The sequence below is a fragment of the Ambystoma mexicanum genome, chromosome 9, assembly GCF_040938575.1.
Source record: "Ambystoma mexicanum isolate Mex_15411 chromosome 9, UKY_AmexF1_1, whole genome shotgun sequence".
Taxonomy (NCBI): Eukaryota; Metazoa; Chordata; class Amphibia; order Caudata; family Ambystomatidae; genus Ambystoma; species Ambystoma mexicanum.
In genome coordinates this window covers 750,757,588-750,778,658 of record NC_090931.1, presented here as the reverse complement: position 1 = coordinate 750,778,658, position 21,071 = coordinate 750,757,588, and the positions used below count along the sequence as shown (strand labels likewise).

The 21,071-nt window shown below is 46.8% G+C and overlaps 1 protein-coding gene across 1 annotated transcript in view; it reads left to right on the top strand.

Annotated features, from left to right (window-relative positions):
* Positions 1-2,388: 2,388 nt before the first annotated feature.
* Positions 2,389-21,071, top strand: part of STAT4 (signal transducer and activator of transcription 4) — a 632,296-nt gene continuing 613,613 nt past the window's right edge. Inside the window, exon 1 of the mRNA XM_069615680.1 lies at positions 2,389-2,683. The gene's annotated coding sequence lies outside the window, so the exon portion shown is untranslated. The remainder of the gene's footprint in view (positions 2,684-21,071) is intronic.

The window sequence follows — 21,071 nt, the reverse complement described above, 5'->3', positions numbered from 1 at the left end:
TAATAGCTTTCATTATTTCTTAATTTGCAAGTTTGATTTTCATTATGTTATTTCATTCTGTTTTTTAATACATTTCTTTTAACTTCATGATTGGTGTTGTGCACTATCATTGGTTTTGTGCATGTCTCTATGAACATTGCCTCAGTCATGGGTTGCCACTGTGTGGCTCTGTTGTGAATGTATGCATGGCCATGGTGGTTCTTTTAAGACTTGCATGCCATGGGTAATTTGGTAGTGGGTGCAGTGGATGGTTGTGTGCTTATACTGGGGGGCAGGTGGGATTTGGGTTGGCATTAGGGCCATGGGCCTGTTTTGTTGGGACATGTTGTTTGGTGGGCCTCCCAAGTGCATGGTGCCATGTGGTCTGCCTGCGGGGCATGCCCAGGGGTGATGGGCTGCCTGTGGGGCATGCTCAGGGGTGATGGGCTGCCTGCGGGGCATGGTCTGGGGTGATGGGCTGCCTGTGGGGCATGCCCAGGGTTGTGGGGTGATGGTGGTGGGGTGTGGTGTTGGCTGCCTGCAGGGAATGGGGGGGCACACCCAGGAGGGTACACACTGCCAAATCGCGTGTAAAACTTCAAACGCACCCCTCAGAATACACGTACCCCACTCGAGCCAGCGAAATCGCATGTAAAACTCCACACGCACCCCCGGAATACACGTACCCTGCTCGCGCCAGCAAAATCGTGTGTAAAACTTCACACGCACCCCGGAATACACGTACCCCGTTCGCGCCAGTGAAATCGTGTGTAAAACTCCATGCGCCCCCCCGGAATATGTGCAGGCAGTCCATCACCCCAGTCCATGCCACGTAGGCAGCCCATCCACCATGACCCGCAGGCAGCCCATCACCCCAGTCCCTGACCTGCAGGCAGCCCATCACCCCAGTCCATGACCCACAGGCAGCCCATCCACTCTCCCCATTCCTCGCAGGCAGCCCATTCACCCTCCCCTTGTCCCGCAGGTAGCCCATCCACCATGACCAAGACCCGCAGGCAACCCATCACCCCAGTCCCTGACCCGCAGGCAGCCCATCACCCCAGTCCATGACACACAGGCAGCCCATCCACCCTCCCCATGCCCCGCAGGCAGCCTATCCACCCTCCCCATGCCCCACAGCCAGCCCACACCACATGGGGGACTTTTCCCACGCATTTTGCCTGACGCGAGCGGGGTACGTGTATTCCAAGGGGTGCGCGGGGAGATTTACACGTGATTTCGCTGGCGCGAGCGGGGTATGTGTATTCCGAGGGATGCTCGGGAAGTTTTACACGCGATTTCGCTGGCGCAAGCGGGGTATGTGTATTTCGGGGGGGCGCGGGGAGTCTTACATGCGTTTTAGTGGTTGGGGGGGCTGTATGCTGGTCCACTGGCCTTTGTGCCATGTACTGGATTTGTGTGATGTTTTTGGCGCACAGGGCGGGGTTGGGGGCGTAACTGACGCTGCTGCAGGGTCGCTGCACCACTCTGCGCCACGGCTGCTTATGGATGTATAAATCCATGAATACGCTGTGCGCCGAAATGTGCGCTAGCCGCGTGCGCCACTTGTGCGCTAAATTCTATGAATTACCCTCATGGACTGTTGCAATTGTTGAGTTTTTAAAGAAAATAGACTATGCTATCACATGTATTGGTAACTATAATTTGAAAGAAAAGGAAATCAAAGACAAAGGGGCCATTTGGGATCGGGACAACAGAGAGTTTTTCTCAGCAAATGCCCCCTGCCTTTATATTATCAAATTGAAAAATTCAAAAGTCAGACACTTCATAATGTGCCTCAGACTTGACCAGCTTCCTACACTCTCAAGGCTCGGTGCCTGGCCACATATTCCATGGGATCAGCGTCTGTGCCGTCTACGTGGTGCTGAGGCGGAAACTATAAGGCACCTAATAACAGGCTGTGAGCACTTGTTACATTATTATGAAAAAGGTTATAGAAGGCTGGATTATGACACTGGTTTTATTTTGGAGTTGTGTTTATTCTGGTGATAACACGGTGACGAATTATAACCTCTATTATATGTGGCAAGAGATATTTAAGACTTTTATCATTAATGTAAAGGGAATTTTTACTGCACTATCTTTTTAATGCGCTACCCTTTTGCCTTTCTGCATTTAAATTGAATCTGTAAAGAAATCTTTTGTATGATATTAATATTTAATTTGTTGTGTTCTTTTTCTTCGTGTGTTAAAGGTTAAAATTAACCAATAAAGCACAATTAAAAAAAAAAGATATGCCAGTGAAGTGTGGTAGAAAGTTTGGGCACACATCACTGCTTCCATATGAAGTCTAGAAATACCAGTCTCTCGCCAGTGTAAAACACAAGCACGAGACAGTGCAGGAAGCCAGGGGACGGATCTCGATGGTCACTTGACTTCCAGCAGGGACAGGTGCAATGCCGGCAGATGCTGCCTGAAGCGCAGCTCACAGCCTCACAGCGACGTCTCGAGACGGGGCGATTGTTTCCTTTCGCTGACGCGCAGGAAAAGGTGTGCGTGGGTGTAAGATTCAGTCACCAAACCCGGTCCTGACCTCTGCGGGCATTTGCCAAGAAGGTGAGCTGCCATGAGGCGGGAGTGACAGAGCGCCGGCGCTGCACAGACACAAGACTGCAGCGCTCACAACCTCTGACGACGTTTAATGGGCGTGCTGTTTTGGGAAGGACAAGATCAACCAGAGCATGTAAGCTTAAGCAGTTGCCCTTCTTCTGATTCGCTGATAATGTATGTTGATGTTTGATTCCATCCAGTGCTTTAAATGAAAAAAAAGAAGTGCAGGTAGTCGCCGTTCAGCCGCAGCGCTTTTGGTGCCAGCCGTTTCGGCGCAGCACCCTGGGCCCAGGTCCATTTTAGGCACAGCCTGTTTTTTGCAGGCAATGCCCAGTGAGATTAACAGATGTGCCAAGGAGCACACACTTTGGTAAAGCAGTGTATCTGAGATGCTTTCACCCAAACTTCCAGTTTGTTATGGATTATGTTAAGAAAGTTTGAATATCTAAATTAAATGAGACATTCTTTTTTCTGTATCAAACTAGCACATATCATAATTGTAAACTAAGCTACGTTTCATTTTTGCTCACTTTCATTGCCTAATAAGAAATTCGGTAGGTAACTGCAGCTGTGTGCGAGTTTTCAGTCGAAAATGTTCCATCACAGCTCCAATTACTTACATTTAGACACTAGAACAGGCCCTGCTAATAACAAAGAAACAAACCTAGAAAAGTAATGTCCCTGGCTTTCCGAATCAAGCCCTGCTCCATCAAAGGACACCGATGGTAACAGGTGAAGCCCACTTAGCGCACCAGAGTTCGGGGCCGAGTGTGCTGCGAGCACATTAGCTGCATATGTGTCTCTCCTTTTCTTCTGCGGGGTGAGCTCTGAAGGAGACGTCATGGGCACCGCAGGTGGTGGAGAGAAGAGGAGGAGGGAAGGTCATTGGTTTCCTCAGAAAAAGCTGCAGAGGGTCAGTCCTTTAAGTTGCGATAAAGTGAAATGAAACGTTTTCATTTTCACCTCGCAACATAGTTGAGTGCCGGCACTCTCTTTCAGGAGTTGATAAGTGCATGCACACAAAGGCTCAAAAATAAGAAGTGCAGGTACTGGGGGCTGGGAAGGACCAGCCCATTTAAAGCACTGGTTCCATCCTTAATTAGTTTGGGCTATTAGCAGAAATGATGACATTAGAGCAAATGAGGAGGCACACACTGTTTGCAGGTGTTGTTTGGTTATTTGCCCACCCATTGACTGCCCATTGCTTAACCTTATGTACATTCCCACCCTTTTCCTGCCCCTCCCTACCCAAAACAGCTCCTCATGGGAACTCTTTGGGCTCGCTTTAACCGAGCTTTACCATCAAACTTTGCACTCAAAGTGCCTTCCAGTTTTTTTTCAAAGCAGTCTTTTGAGAGTTAATAGGGCTCATCATAGGTTTGGTGGTGTGAAAAGGAAGTGACTGTAATTCTGTCACTGGCACTTTCCTGCACCGCCAAACTACACGTTTGCCAGTGGAGTGGCCTGATTTACCTCCAGCCAAGAGCTGGAGGGAAGTCGGGCACCCCATGGGCAAAAAACAGCCGATATTACCAGCAATCCCCCATGGAGTCCTATGGGGCTCCATGGAATGGGGAATTACTAACCCTTGCTGGCACTTACTGGCACCTGTAATCTGCTGGAAATGCCAAAGATAATGGTCATTCCATTTGGTGGTATCCCGCTGGATTTACCGGTGGGACACCACCAAACTGATAACGAGCCCCAATGTCTTAATTGGAGCTGTTAACCTTCAACTTGTGTAATGTCTTAACCAGGTCTGCCTTCAGCCACTCGATTTATAAGCACTTTGCATGTCCTTTACTGAAGTCCTGTTAAAACAAGCATTGGCAAAGCCAGCAGTGTTGGCTTGATTAAAGGTATTAGGCATGTTGCAGGCACTGCTAGTAGATCCCCAGGTACTTGCACCATTGTGCAACTACTACCATCAGTGGGCAGTTAATACCACTATGGCAGTGCCTGGCAAGTGCCTTTCTCGCGCCTTGAAACACTTGTGTATAGGCGCGTTATAAATGCATATCATATCATATCATGCATACAGAAAAGGAACTGTTGGCATTGCCAATGCTTGTTTTTATATATGCAAGGTCTCGGGAGGATATCTCAGGGGCAACGTGCTCGCCTTGGAAGCACCACAGGTTCGATCGCTGGGTCCGCGCTTAGAAACCTGCCGGTATTAAGCGTGTTATAAATAACCTATCCTATCATGTCGTAAGGTGGAAAGAAGAAATAGTGAAAAAGAGAAAGGAAGACGCCAGAGGAAAAGCATTTCTATCCGATCGGCTGCAGTAGGCTTTCTCTCTCTCTCTCTCTGCAACATTCTCGTGTTTGCATGCACCTTGCTTTGAGAGTTACACACTGTGAGTTGCTGAATAGTTAAGCCTGTGGCTTTGCTGTGTTGCTCGCATACCATACCGAGAAATGTGCTGTGGTAAAATTGAAGCCACAGAGTAAATTAGGGCATGTGAAAAAGTGGCTGCATTGAGAAAGAGATTTCATCTCACCATACAGAGGCAGCCCCTTGTGTAGGTAAGGATTTAACCCCTTGTGCCCAGAAACAGTCTGTGGCGTCAACCTGAAGGGAAATGGTGTCACAAATCGGCCCTGCGTCCACGAGAATGCAAACAAAACACACCATTGGGCGAGCCACTCACGCGTGCCATGCGCGAGCTCCTAACGCTCGGGCACCCGTCGGGCGCATTCTTTTTCGATGGGTATTGAATGCCGAGAGAACCTCTGGCGGTGCTGCTCGGTTTTCCAGAACGTGTTACATAACGGGAACACAGGACACAACTGTTTGCTACTGCATTTGGCCATTAATACATGGAAAGCTTTCGTTTGTAGCATGTTAGGTCCAAAACCTTTAAAAACCCAGGGCACTGATATGGGTTTGGCGGTACCAAATTGTAACACCATTACCTCGTGTGGTAATCATGCATTAATGTTACGGTTGCGCATGATTTAAAGTCATGTGGACTCTCCTGTTATTCCCCATTTTGTAGTCCCGCAGGACTCCACGTGGAACTGGAATTACCACGTATGGTCCTCGCTACACGGGGTAATGCCTCCACAAAAAAGCAGGCATAAATATGAGTTTCAGAAAGGAAACTCAGAATTTGGTTGAGTGGTAAAACATGCAGTATTCTCCGGTTTCCCCACTATTGCCAAACTTATAGTCATGCCTCTAATATCCATTCTGTTAATCACAACATGTACCATCGCCGTTGAGCCTGAAGCGGTACTGTCACCTCTCTAAATCAAAATAAACTTCAAAGAGGAAGAAATCAGAGCAATATATAATGGTAATGAACATGATCATAAAACCTCTGCCACACCCAGTGACATAATGTGGATTAAAAACTAGAGATCAATCCACTGTGTACTGTCGCCTCAACACAGTGTGGAACCCAACATGTTTCAGTTCCTTCTTGTGTGGAACCTTCTTCAGGGGGGTAAATAAAGTAGAGAAGGGTCATGATTTGCGATGGTGTTTCAGATGTCCGTGTAATATGGGTGCCAAATGATGTACCGTGTGATGGTCCCTGTCAACAATGTATAAAAGGACTAGATTATGATGTGTGACTGACAGCATGCACCGCCCCGTCTCTTGAAGAGTAATAAGTATAGAAACCAAGTAGGAACGAAAATTATAAGTCAGTCTTACTTGAAAAATGCTCTGAACCATAGAGCAGGGTTTACTCGAAATGACTGAAGAGGTCTTCACCATCCAGCTTGCTTCCCCTCTGTAGAAGAACCAGTGAATTCATTCTCCACAAGACTTCCATGGGGTGAGGAAAATATGACTCATCCATACCGGGGACACCCCACCACCACCATCCCAGGCCCCATCTTGCTGCCTGAACACGGTGGTCTAAGTAAAAGAGGGCCAAAACAAACCCCCCCACGTAGTCGTCCGCTATGTGCTTCATGATAAATGCCCATGTGCTAGTATGCCAACTGCGCACACAAGGGTGTCCTAAAATCCAAGTTCACTAACCTGATCAGCAAGTGTCTGGAGGTGAACCATTAAGGATGAAAGCAGCAGGTCTGAAGAATGGTGAGGCCACTCTCCTCAGTAATCTGATTGAACGGTCCTGGACAATGTGCTGTAGCTGCGGATCTAAAGAAAAGGAAAGTTTAGGAACAAGGTTCGGGGTTCGGAGATCAAGGACGCTGAACGCGGAAGTACGCTGTTAGGGAGAGTACGGGTGGGCGGCAGGTGGTAGCAGAGGCCTCATCACGGCTCGTGTTACCTGATAGCCAGAGGTGATGTCGTTCAGAAGCTGAAGTCGAAACTTGATGCTTACTCTCGAAGCCGAGCTGAAAAAAGAGGAATTGCTGCTGCTTTCCTTCAACGCAATCTGAAAGCTGTCGTGCCTTCTAGGACTGATCCAAGAGAGGACCTGGCTAGGAGACCTCTTACCGAGCTACGAGCGAACATCGTGCACCAACTAACCTTCACCAAGGCTCCCTGGAAGTCAGTCATTGAAAAGGCTGTCGCCCAGAGACGGGGCCGCCAAGGAATCTGAAGTGAAGCGCCAGGACGTCGAGGCCATCAACGATCGCCACCATCGCCTGAGGTTCAGAGGACGGCTGTAACCCCGCCAACCAGAGCTGCAATGCTCAATTGCCTAAGACACTTTAAAATCAAGGACTCCCTTGCTTATCACCATTGACCGCTTTCTCCTGCCGGAGAAAGTCAAGGTCGCTGACGAACTGAGGAGAATACGTTGGTGGGTTTCCCACCACCCAAAGTCCACAAAGACGCAGACGAAGATCCAAAATCCAGCAGTGATCAAGTCCCGATTGCTGACACCAAACGCCGATGACCCGACGCCCTTGCTGGCCCTATGTTCTTCGTTAAGTACTCTTTGCAGCAACAAACTCTTGTCATCGAGGTACACCGCATGCCTCATCTTCACAGGATGTCCACGACCAACCGTCGATGCACACCGCGAAGGTCGAAGCTGCGCCCTCGACGACCAAGTTAACCTTTTCCTTGAGGAATCTCAAGGACCCGTGGCTCCTGCCTTAAAGGCAGTTCACTCAAGAAGGATCAGTCGACGACCCAACATCGAATTCTGCTAAACCAGGTACATTGGGGTAGTAGAATCCTTTTAGAAGGAACCAAGACTATATTAAACAATATATGTACTGGGCTTGTTGATACACTTTATTTACAGGTTGCCAAGGTGGGGGAATCCTCACCCAGATCTGTGTATAGGGGTAGGGACACAGTATTTTGCCAGTTGTTTAACCCAACTTGTCTTCCATCTTATGACTGTTGTTGATTCAATTAACCTTTTGATTTGTATGCCATTGAAACTGGCAGCAGTTGGTGCATTTGAATGGAATCAAGAGTTAACTGTGGCACCACATAGACATTGTAAAGATTTCTCATTATAGTATTGCCTGAGCACAAAGTGTGTTATTGTGTGTGTATATAACTTGAACCTTATTTATATAAAGAACTGTGTTATCACTAACACAGTGTGTGGCCATTCCATTGTGGGGCTTGGGGACTGCACTGTACTTAAGAACCAGCCTGCACCACCTCCTGAGAGCTAAGCCTTGATTGCTCGTCCATTGCTACCAACAATAGATAATCTTGGCTATGGTGCTCTGTGCTTCTACTTTGCCATATAGAGGGCAGGATTACAGATAACCCCCATCCAGTCTTTACAGGGACTATGGTAAAATTGCCCTGCATATAAGACAGAAACCCTGGCATAGACACCACATGAGTGGTTGGAACCCTAATGAAGGGGTACAGTTATGTCGGCCATTCCAATTCTTCATTGAGTCCAATGATGTGAGAATCTGTGCGAAAAATCCATTTCTGTTCCATATATTTAAGTTTTTCTCAGCACTGGGACTGTGCAACTGTAACAACACGGTCCACTGTAGGTCAACTTTTGAGTGTTGGAATGTCATATAGTGGGATGTCAGAGGTGCACTCATGTTTTACGTGTGGATGCAATTTCTGTCTTCCGTTATGCAGATTTTGATTTTTCTAGTGGTCATACCTATATACATTTTTTGACAAGGGCGTTTTTTTTGCAATAGATTACCATTTTCGAATTGAAATTGGTAAACTATCGTTGTACCCATGGACGATCTAACCCAATGTCCACCGTATTCAATCTGCTTGTGAGATTACATGAATTGCAATTGCTGCAAAGGACATGTCCCAGACGTTTTGTAAGGTTGCACCTTTCTGACAATGTGGGGATCTGTACCCTGGTATATTTAATTATATCAGTACTCACCACTATGTTCTTTATACATTGGCTTTTTTTTTAAAGCAAATAGTGGGGGTGCCAAGGCCATGGGTCCCTTCTGTAGCAAGTGCCAATGTTTCTTAATGCATTTTCTAATGTCCCAAGATATGTCTGTAAAAGTAGAGACGCGTGTTATTCTTCCTCTATCTTGTTGTTGATTTTTGGGTTCAAGTAAGATGTCCCGCAAAATGTTGGAGGTCTGTTTTTTTGCTTGTCTAGTGCCTTCCTTAGGATCATTTTTGGCCCTTAATCTAAAAGCCAACTCATTGGCTGCCTCGTCGTAATCTGATCGATTCTAACTGTTGCACCTCAGCCGGATGAATTGGTCCAAAGGTAGGTTTTCACAAAGAGATTTAGGATGAAAACCTTTGAAATTCAGCAAAGCCTTTATATGGGCCTGTTTTTTGAAAGGTTCGACTTTCAGGATCTTATTCTCATCAAAAATTATGATATCTAGAAATGCTACGTATGTCGTAATGGTAGTATAAGTGAAATGGAGTTTGGCTTCTAAGCTATTGCGCCATGTGAAAAAGGATAATATTCCTTCAGTGGGTCGTCAATGTACCTTCGCCAAAATTGTATGTTGTTCTGGAATGAGTTATAGATGGAGAAGAGTAATGTTTTCTCAACATCATTGACATACAGATTTGCCAGGTATCGGGCCACTGTGGAGCCCATAGCGGTGCCTTACACTTGTTCGTTAAGGGTCTCCCGAAATCGAAAAAAGTTGTGAGTAATAGTAGTTTCTGTACACCAACATATGAATTCAATGGGCCTCATTAGGAGTGTTGCCGTAAGGCAACAACGGTGCCGGCATCCACCCCATTCCCATTGAGCCGTATGGGGGCTCCAATGGGAATGGGGACGTACTGGGTCCTGGTCCCGCGAATGGGATTTACCGGGCCCTCCGAGGTCGGAATGGCCCGGTAAGTCCCCTTTCGCGGGACCTGGACCCAGACCCGGACCAAGTTTGGGGGTAGCCATGCCCTTGATAAGGGCATGGCTACCTCCAAACTCGTAATGAGGCCCAATATGTCCAATAGACTGCTCATTAAAATTGCTTTCCGGATGTTCTTTCATGATTTGAACAATGGGGTGCTGGGGCACATTGGTATACAATGATTCAATATCCATGCAGATAAGTGTGTTCTTCGTGTGGCCAAAAGGCATACCTTCAATGATGGCGATGGCCTGCAAGGTATCTTTGATATAGGATCTCATTGCAGGGATTTCTTTTTTAGAAAAAAATCTGCATATCTTGAGAGCGGCTCAAGGATGGATCCAATGCTGGACAGAATGGGCCGTCCGGAAGGTGTTTTTTTTTTTTTGTCGACCTTTGGAACAATGTCAAATTGGGAGTCCTGGTGGTAGATGGACTCAAAAATAGTGCTTCTTGTGAGCAAATAATCCCCTTTTCCTCAGCTTCGTTAATCTTAAGGTTGATCACGCCTCTCAGATCATTCGTAGGATCATCCTCCAAAGATGTGCAGTGTTGTGTGTTGTTCAAAAGGTGGAGACATTCAACTATGTAATCAATGGTGTTGAGAACAACTATGGCTCCCCCCTTGTCCTCTGTTTTGATGGTGATATAATAATTTTTACCAAGTCTGCTGAGGGCAATTTTTTCTTTTTTGGTGATGGTCCGAAAACAATGCTTCCTATTCTGTTCTATTTTAATGAAATCGTTAAGTAACCTCTTTTCAAACACTTGGAGCTCCGCCGACATTAAAGCATGGAGAAGAATAAAGGTGGAGGTAAACAGTGAGGTTTTCAGGGCCCGCATGGTTAGTTTGTGCAAATAATTCTTTGAGCCAATTTGTTCTCTTAAATCGATGACATTTGATGGGAAATTTGAAGGAGTCATGTGAGTTGTGTAAAACATATTCTAACCCTTTCTGCAATGTTTGGGACTAGATGGGCGTTAGCACGTAATCTGAAGGCGTAATTATGGTTGCGTTCCACTTTTTGTCTGTCGCATCTCTTGTGCGAGTCATTGTTGGCTTCTCCCCCGTCCCCTGCCTCTGACCCTGCCTAAAAACGACTGGGCTTGTGTTTTTCCTTGTGGCATTCTTCCCCTGCGTTTAAGGGGTTGCCTGTCTTGGTTAGACCCCAACTACTGACATAGTTACTCATACCATTCCTTCCTGTGTCGTCACTACTTGAACTGTACGACGTATTGCTGAATCTCACCTATCTATTAGATGACGTGTCTCTGGTGTATGATCTATTTTGTGGGGTGAAAGTATACCCATCCTCTGAGTATGGAAACACCACACTGTGCTTGAATCTATTTGTCTGTCCGCGTCCTCTGGATTCTCTCCAGAGTGGTGAATTCTTTAAAGTCCATCAATTCTTTTTGGATTTCCTCAAGGTGTTTCTTAAACTCCTCAAGAGGAATCCAATTTTTGATTTAGTCTTCTTTCATTGTGAGGTCTGCCAACATTTCTTTTACTATTGAGTGGAAGCGCCCCCAAGTTAGCACGATCCTCCCCGCAATGGGAGACAATAATGGACACTCCCGCAATGGGAATAAGGCCAAGACAGAGTGCGGGTGAGCGTAAGTGGGAGTTTATCAAAAGAATATGGCATGCAAAGAACTCTGCAACCTCCGAGAGCGCTCTGCCTGACAATCGCAAAGGCAGGCGTATTTCTAATACAAAAAGCGTCATCAGAACCTACACACTATAGGGGGCACAAGTTAATTGGGATTGGGTGGCATCGACTAACTATAGGTGTTGCTGCAGCGTGGTTGGTCCGGGTGGGAGGACGTCACTGGTCAGCCTCGTGGGTTGGGTTGGGCCTGGCAGGCCGGCTTGAGATCATCCGGGCGGTGTTGGTACGCTGGGGCAGCCTGTGACAAAGATGAATACCTTCCCTGACTTGGGTGCCCTAGGTCATGCACATTGCAGTTACTTAAAACCCGATATCTAACTTCTACAGTAAATCTTTCAATCAATGAAATACAACACAGGAGGAATGCACCTTGTGAGGGGTCTGGTGGTCATCTATTAGATTTACCGGTGTTCTGACGTCTGGTATTTCAGGTCGAGGGGCTGGGCTCTGGGGCTTGGGCCGGGTGATACATGTTTTACTACTACGTTAGAGGTTACTATGAAGGGGGCTCTGTGTCTTGTCCCATTGTCGGGGGTAGTCTTTGTGCGGGGTCAGACTTCTTGGGGTGGTCTGGGGGGATTGTGGGATTTACGAGAGGGTGCTGGTAGATCAGTGGATTCAAACGTAAGTTTATTACCGTGCTGTAAATAACACAGGTGGCGGCCGGTGGCCTTGGATGCTGTGTTGGGGCCTCTGACTCTCTGAAGCGGTTCCAGCTTGGTCGGGGGAGGTGGGGGAGCACGGCACAGGCCTTAGCTTTTTTCTATTTGGCAGGCTTCGTAGGGTGGGAGGGAGAATGGCCTTGCATATATTCACAAAAGGTATTTTCCTCGTGTGTTGCCTAATTTTGAATACAAAACTTTTATATCATTTGTCTTATTTTGATCTACTGTACCACACATATATACTTCAAGTTCATTAAACATTTCGTTAATATATTCAGTCTGAGTACTTTTTCGTTACCTAACATTATATTCACTACAGTGTTTGATTATTTTATGTACATTAGACGTTACATGAGGTAGTTCTAGGTTATGGACTACAGAGATTGATACTCGCCGCTACGGGTGACTAAGAAAACATATACGAGTTCAGGTTTCTACATAAAACTGAAAGAACACTTATACAGATAAAGGTTATACGTTTCGTCGACATCTTTCTCTGTGGTTATAGCAGCATTAGTCCAGACATGGGGTGACATCATATAAACGTTACATCTTTATGGTTAATTCACAGTTTACAGAATCTGTTTAAAAAGAGGTAGTTCATTAATACCAATACTTGAATTATTTTCTACTTTCTTCAGATAGTGATGCTACAGTTTCTTCCCCGTCGCCCCGGCCTCGCGGACCAGGTCATGCGGGGTGCAGTATTACATTGTGAACGACGAAATGTTACAGTGTTAGCATCTCGGGTTAGCTCATACCCGACTTTCTCATGGGAACGCGCTCGCAGCGGATCTACCATGGTGCTACGGCGGCAGGGATGCTTGGAAAGCCCTCCAAAGGTGGGGGCCGCGCTACAGTGCGCTGAACTCACGCCATCTTTGCTGGGCACGATGGCTTCTAGGCCTGTCTAAACTTTAGTGTGTTGTGGATGATGGATACGTGGGGGCAATGTCATCGGCGGGCGAGCCCTCCTCCACCTGGGCCCGGGTGGCATGAGGGGACGCCCAGCGAGCCATGGTCCTCACCTGGGGAGAATAATGCAGGAGAGGGGGGCCTTCAAGGCCTGTCCTCCCCTACATTTCCCCCCTTTCGTTACTAAAGTAACGAATTCTTTAGGTCTTCTAACCTTCTGCACTCTTGTTCCTCTATTACCGCGTCATCCCATGCAGGTGTTCCCTTGATGGGCATCCATGCCCTGCACACCCCCCTTAAGCTCTCACCTCTTCTAGCATATTCGTCTGGTGTGCACGTTAAATATATACAGTCACCACTTTCCTCCAAATCTACCCAGACCTCTGTGTACCATTCTAATTCCACGTCTCGGGGTTCCTGGATAGTGGTATGCCATAGTTTGTCTACTATATACTTGTCACGGTACATAGGCACTAACCGGTACTGGGGGGTGTTGTCTGTTCCTGTCTGCACATGTACTTCTTGTGTTGCCCTGATTGTACCACCAGAGTTGCCCATTGTCACCATCATCATTGCGCCGTTAGGGACCGCATTTGCACAACATCGGAGGCCCACCTGGCACAGGCAGAACGCCACGAGGAGGAACACCACAGCTGGTACCAGAAATTTCATCGTCATTCCAAGCCATGAGGGAACCCAGGAGAAGATATTGTCGAACCACGTGCTGGCTTCTGCTCCACCTTCCATCTTCATCTTCTCTCCCAGATTGTGTACTGCTTCGATCACGTGGGATAGGGAACCATTTTCCGCGTCTTCAGAAGGTACGAAAGTGCAGCAGGCACTTCCTATTTTTCGGCAAACACCTCCGTCCATCGCTGTTAGCAGGTCCAGAACATACCTGTTCTGCATGGTCATCAGGCGTAGAGCTCGCAGTTCTACTTTTATTATGTTGAACCCTTCTTCAGTGTCATTGGCTAACTGAATCAGTTCCCACCATGTTATCTGGAGCCATTTTGCATTTGCCCTTGCTTGGACGCTTGAAATCAGCGAGGCAAAGAATGTTTCTACAGAGCTGAACAGTCGGTACCTGTCTGGGATCTGTGCCAATAAATCGGACGAAGCTTGAGATATGTAATTTGATGCCCGTCTGTTCCGTGATAGCTCTTCTCCCTTCCCTCCGGAGGACAGGACATAGAGGTGTGATTTTGCAGTGGGAGGAACCGCACCCTGGTGCATGTTCCCTGGTGTCCTTTTATTTTTGTCAACGTGGCTTTCTGGAATCACCATTAGGGCCGAGTGCAGAGTGGCCATCGAGCAGCTGCCGCTCCATGCCTGGGGAAGGTGCAAGTAGGCCTGGTTCCCACATACCCAGTATGTGTCCATTAATGCGGCTGTTCCTTTTCTCATGTCTGGGATGGTGAGAGTTTTGTTGCAGTTTTTATTCGTCCCTATCGCCACTTTTCCTTCTCCCTTAAAACATAGTTCGTTCTTGATCTCACTTTGTAGCTTGAAGGGTTTCTCCATTGCTGTTACCCATGTTAGTTTGGAAATGTGTTCCTTCCATACTGATGTGCACGTTTCTTCTATCCATCGTAGCCTGGCTGGTTGGACACCTCTCAGTGCTTCCGCTTTGCACAGTACTTCTTCATCTTTCCATTTGTTTTCAGAAAATAGTGTCCCTTGTATCGCAAAAAATGGTTCTTTGAGACATACCACTCCAGCTGCTTTTGGGTAGCACGTTTTTTCAGTCTGTATAATCTTGAAAGTGACGTCGTGTGCCTGGAAGGTGTTTTTTATTCGGCATAGCGTGAGATGAAGGAGACACTGGGCATCTACAATGGGCAATTCTCTGGGCAACAACACTTTAGGTGTGCCTGATGCATGGGGGATGAGCGAGCAGACATAACAGCTCTCATTTGTCGTTTGTTTGGCTGTGGCACTCATATCAGCATACCATTTATTTGCTTGGTGGGGGTGCCGAGGGTCTTCCATTTTGTCTAAGCCTAACCCATAGTACTCATCATACCCCCTCCTACTTGTCTCTCTTCTCCGCCTACTATCCTTGCTTCTCCTATGTCTGCTGCTTTTGATAGATGAAAAAATGGGCCCCCCTTCCTCCTTCCCACCCCCCTTGTCAAATTTCTGATATGTTTCCTTATGTTCTGTCATAGTTATAACATTCCCATCTTCCTCAATAAACAACAAATCACTTTCTTCTAATGGGGTGGGGAGGGTAGTGGGGCTGCTATATATTTCAGGTATGGACATTGTGTCGTTTTCCATTTCTGTTTGTATACCTCTTGAATCTGACAGGGCGACAGTGGGTGGTTCAGTGTAGTAACCCCATACAAAGTGTGATCCATCCCATACTAAAAAATCACCTTCTTTAATATTTACACTTGTAGTTGCATTGCTCCCAGGGGCTCGGGTGATGTTACTCCCCCCTCCCCCCTCGGTCATCTCGATAGAGATGAACGCTATAAACCAATATGTCACCAGGCAAAATATTGATATGAAGAACACAATAACACACATTGACAATCCGCATTCGTATGAATATGTAAGTCTATCTATCAAGATTTCTTTAATTCTAACAAATCTATTAGTTGCAGGCTGCCCATTAGATGCCATGGTAATTCCTGTTTGAGATACAAAAGTGCATTAAGTACAGGCATGTAAACATTTCCAACGTTGTTAACTTTTTTTTTTTTTTTCTTCACAAAGCATGGAAGTGGGTAGGGGAAGGGTTTGTTTCCACAGACAAGGGTATTTACAATCAGTACTTTTAGACCATTGTACAATATATAAAAAAGAACCTTCTTCAAAAGAAAGAAAAGTTTCAAAACAAATGAGAGAACAAAACAATCAAATAAAAAATTTTCTTTTTTTTTTTTCGTACGAATGCCATGTCATCAGTTGCATTCACTGTCAATCGCTGCACATACACAAAATCACCTTCACTCATTCTGCACAACTCCACTGTCCGCTGTTGCCTGTGCCTCGTCCTGCGCCTCACCTTCCACGGCGCTATAGGCTCTGCGTACGTCTGTCAAATGCACCCAGTATCTCAGGCCCTTCACCTTTACTGCCGTGGGCGTGCAAAACACTACCTCATAAGGGCCATGGAAACGTGGCGCATTCCACCTTCGCACAAAACTTCTGACATATATGAAGTCACCTGGCATTAGCTGTAATTGTTTGTCAGGCAGTGTTACTGTTTCTGTTGTATTCCCCTCCTCCCTTGTAGAGGGGGGGGCGAGTTGTTTCGCTATCATGCGCGCTGCCCGTGTCAGTTTTTTCAAGTACTCTGTGAACTCCTCTCCCAATACCGCTGCGCTTCTGTGTGCATCAGAACGTTCACGGAGAGGTGAATGTGTTGTGTGCATTCTCCTTCCCGTGACGATCTCATGCGGGGACAAATGGTGGTCTTTACTTGGCTGATTGCGCAATTCGAACAGGGCCAGAGGTAGGCAGTACATCCAGGTCTTTTTAAGGGAAAAACATAATTTTGACAATCTGCTTTTTAACAGGCCGTTCATCTTTTCCACTACGCCATTACTTTGAGGATGATAAATCGAGCATAATTTGTGCTTTATTCCCAATAACGTAGTCACTTCTTTGAATAGTTCATTAACAAAGTGTGTACCGTTGTCTGAGCGAATGACTTCGCAAATTCCCCAGCACGGGAATACTTCCCTTACTAGGAATTTTGCGGCGCTCTTCGCATCAGGACGCGCACAGGGACCTGCCTCCACCCACCTCGAAAAGGGACATACAACCACAATCATGTAGCGAGCCCCATTGCATCTTTCTCCCATGTCTACATAATCGATGTGGAGCTCTCTGAATGGGCCATTTGGTTTTGGTATCGTACCTCTCAATGTGCGCAATGTCATACCTGAGTTGTAAATTTGACATGTCGTGCATTCCAATGCCAGCCTTGTGATGTGTTCCTGGAGGCAAGGTGCAAACCAATCTTCTTGTATCTCCGCCATTATGTGTTGTTTTGCATTATGTGCAGGGAAGTGTAGTTGTTGAAATGCTATTTCTAACAATGTAACTGGCATCACGGCTTTTCCTGAATTTTCTTGTCGCCACAATAAATCTGTCGGCGATTTGCTGCATCCCCTCTTAGTCCACAGCAATTTTTCTTCTGCACTAGCTCCCTCTTGCAGCTCTATTATTTCTTGTGTAGGCATCATGTTGTATCCTGTGGGGACCTCTTGGCTTGTTGTGTGGTGCAACATGTACTCTCCTACCTCACCTTTCTGAAAATATGAAGCTTCTTTGGCGGCGGCGTCTGCTGCCGCGTTTCCCAAAGATATAAGATCTGTGTTTGTAGTGTGGGCTTGGCATTTTACGATGGCCACTGCCGTGGGGTCTTGCAGGGCCTCAATCAGTTCTTTCAATAATTCTGCATGCTGAACCGGTGTTCCATCTGCTCGTCGAAACCCTCTCCGCCCCCACCGTGCCAGCCCTCCGTGTACTGTTGTTGTCATGTATGCTGAGTCTGTATAGATTGTTACTGCGCACCCCTTAGCTGCATGCAATGCTTCTATTAGTGCTATTAGTTCTGCTGCTTGGGCTGAATAGTGTGATGGGAGGCGGTATTGCACTAGTGTCTCGTATTCACCTTCCTCTAATCGTACCACTGCCATACCCACATGTTTCTCTCCTGTCTCCATGTCTATTGAGGCTGACCCGTCCACAAAATACACCTCTCCCTCGTTCAGGGCATTCTCAAAAACCACCTGACCCTGACCTTCGTCACCTGTGTACGTCGCACAGTTGTGGTTCTGCATGTCTTCTATGGTGCACGCCTCTGTGATGAATGTGGCTGGGTTCACTGTTTTACATCTTACTATATGGATATTTGCACTGGACAATATTATCTCATATGCTGTGGCGCGTTGTGTTGTCAATGTGCTCTTTGATCGCTCTAATATTGCAAAGAGTGAGTGTTCCACAAACAGTGTCACTGGACAGCCCATTACTATCGTGGCACTTTTTTCAATAGCGAACGCGGCTGCAGCTAGTGATTGCTCGCACGCGAAGTGTCCTTGCATTACTGCGTCCAAAGTGCCACTATAGTAAGCCAGTGGCTTGTGCCCTAACGATGTCTTTTGTGTCAGTACTGCTGTCATCAGTGTTTCCTTGCAATGCGAAAATAAGAAGAATTCGCGTCCATAATCTGGATTTGCCAGTACTGGAGCGCTTGATATCAGCTCTTTCAGTGAGTTAAATGATGTGTTCATTTCTTCTGTCCATTCTATGTGTTTGTTTTCCTGCTGGGCTTCTTTGAGTGCCTGTAATAAGGGCCTTGTGTATGCTGCATAATCTAATATCCATGCTCGGCAGTAGTTGCACATACCCAGGAATTTCTGCATGTCTTTTACTGTTTTGGGCTCCCCAACTGCTCTAATTGCCTCTGCTCTGTCTGGTATGATCCGCTTGCCATCCTTCGATATCAGCTGTCCCAAGTATAGGACCTCTGTCAGGCAGTATTGTAACTTACCCTTGTCCACCTTGTACCCTTTATTGGCCAATAATGTCAGGAGTGTTATTGAATCCTTTCTACACTCTTCCTCAGTTTGTGCACAAACCAATAAATCGTCAACGTACTGAATCACCGTACTTTCTACAGACAAGTTCCCCAGATCTTCATGTAGTATCCTGTTGAATATGCTTGGGCTTTCGCAATATCCTTGTGGTAATCTGCAATGTTCGAACCTCCTTCCCCCTAGTGTAAATGCTGTTAAGTACCTGCTCTCTTCTGCTAAGGGAATTGAGAAAAATGCATTTTTCAAGTCAATAACTGTGAAGTGGGATGCCGTTTTTGGAATGTTGCATAGTATTGTCGCCGGGTTCGGCACTAGAGGGAACTCCTTCTGAATCACATCATTGAGTGGGCGTAAATCTTGTATCATCCTCCAGGAACCTCCCTTCGCCTTTTTAATCGGGTAAATGCATGTGTTACATGGGGAGTTTGAAGGCACTATTATCCCTTGCGCTAGCAGTGCATCTATTGTCTCTCTGATCCCTTCTTCTGTTTCGCGTGACAATGGATATTGTTTTACCCGGGGTAGAATTGCTCCCTGTTTCAGTTTTATTACCACAGGCTGAACCCCATGTAGTAACCCCACATCGTGGGGGCCATTTGTCCATATGTTGGTTGGTACTACCCTCATGTCGCCATCAAAAAATGTATGTGGTGCTCCTACTACTGCCATTAATTCAACTTGAGTTTCTCTGGCTGTAACTACAATGTCGCACGGCATTGCTAGTTCCATCACTATTTCGCCATCTGTCTCAGTGTCGGAAAATAGCTCCTCGTCTGATAGCTCTCGCAGTGGGATATTTGCATTTGTACACAGTACTGTCCGCCACTCACATCCTTCCATGTCAATGCCAATCACACATATTCTGTTTGCTGTTACGTGTACTGCGTGTAAATCCAACGATAGCACTGACCCGGGAGCTGTGTCGGGGCTCACTATGGGGCGGAAGAGGAATTCGGCTGGGATCCTCCAATCCATCCTTTTTAGTTCTGGTACTATGAGAGCCAATGTTCTCATGCCCTCAATAAACATCTCCTCGTTTCTTGGTAACCCTCTAATCTGTTGCATGATTGTGTGGCCCTGTATTATTGCCATTATGCGGAGGGGACATATGCCAGGTGTTGAACATACTATACCACTTTCTGTGAATGATATTGTCATATTTAGTTTGCTTAAGAGATCCCTCCCCAGCAAATTAATGGGAGAGCGTTCATAGTACAGTAAGGGTGCTTTCACTGTTTTACCGCCCACTGTCACATCCAATGCTTCTGTGTAAGGAACTTCAATTACAGCCCCAGAGAACCCCTGCGTCTCTAACGTTTTATTAGATAACGGGAACCGGCCCTCTTTAATACATGATTTTTCCGCTCCCGAATCCACCATGAATATGAACTGCTTGTCTCCTATCTGCGCTCCTATCAATGGTTCCTCTGATGCATTGTGGGTCGTAGATAGTACTGGACACGCAAGTGTTCTCTGTGGGCTGTCTCATTGCCCCCCCTTGATCGAAAATGTTCCCCGAAACTACTGACACGCCGCTATAGGGCGCGGGGGCAGGCGCTCCATTTGCTACTGTGGCGAAAGTGTTACCTGGCGTGTATTGTATATTGTCATTATTCTGTGGGTGGTTTTGTGTTCTGTACTGATGTCCGTGTAGTTGTGCGTTACTTCTTTGTCCTGCATTTCCTGGTTGTTGGTACTGTCCCATGGGGAGGCCGTATGGGCTTCCTGGGTGGGGGTGACCGTACTGCTCTGTCTCCTGAAACCCGTTGTTTTGTCTGTTTCGGCACTCCCTTGAGTAATGTCCCCATCTCCCACAATTCCAGCAGCTCCCCTGTGGACCTCTGGGACCCTGCCACCCATTTCCTCCCATTCCTCCATACCCTTGTCCGCCTCTTCGGCCCCTGTACCCACCTCTTCCCCCTCGTGGGGCCCACTCTTGCCACATTGGACCTCCGTTCTGCTCTTGTTCGTTCCACTGTCGCTGTCCTTGTCCTGCCCAATTAGCTGCTATTCTCCCTTGTATTGCTATCTGCCCCTCCTCCCCTTCGTCTCCCTCCCTCATGAGTGGGAGCCCGGCTACCGCTGCTGCAACCTTCACTAGCTTTGATTGTACCAACTTCGCTTCGTCTGCCAACCTTTTCTGTGCTACTTCCCTCTCTCTTTCTTTTATTCTTTTGCAATGGTGCACTATTATGCTTTGGATCTCTGGCCACCCCTTCGCCTCAACACCTGCTATTTTGTCGAGTGCCTTCTGCACCTCTTTTGGGAGCCCTCTCTTGATGATAAAATAAAACAGAGACGTTGACTGCTGCCAGGGTGTACCCGTTTCCGCTCTCCACATCTCCTGTACCCGGAGAATGTAATCCATAGCATCCTCCCCGTCATTCATTGTACATTGCATTACTGACTGTAAATCTGGAGTATCTGGGAACGTCTCCCGCAGTGCGTCCCACACCCTTGCTCGCACTGTATTAAAGGAAGCCCCA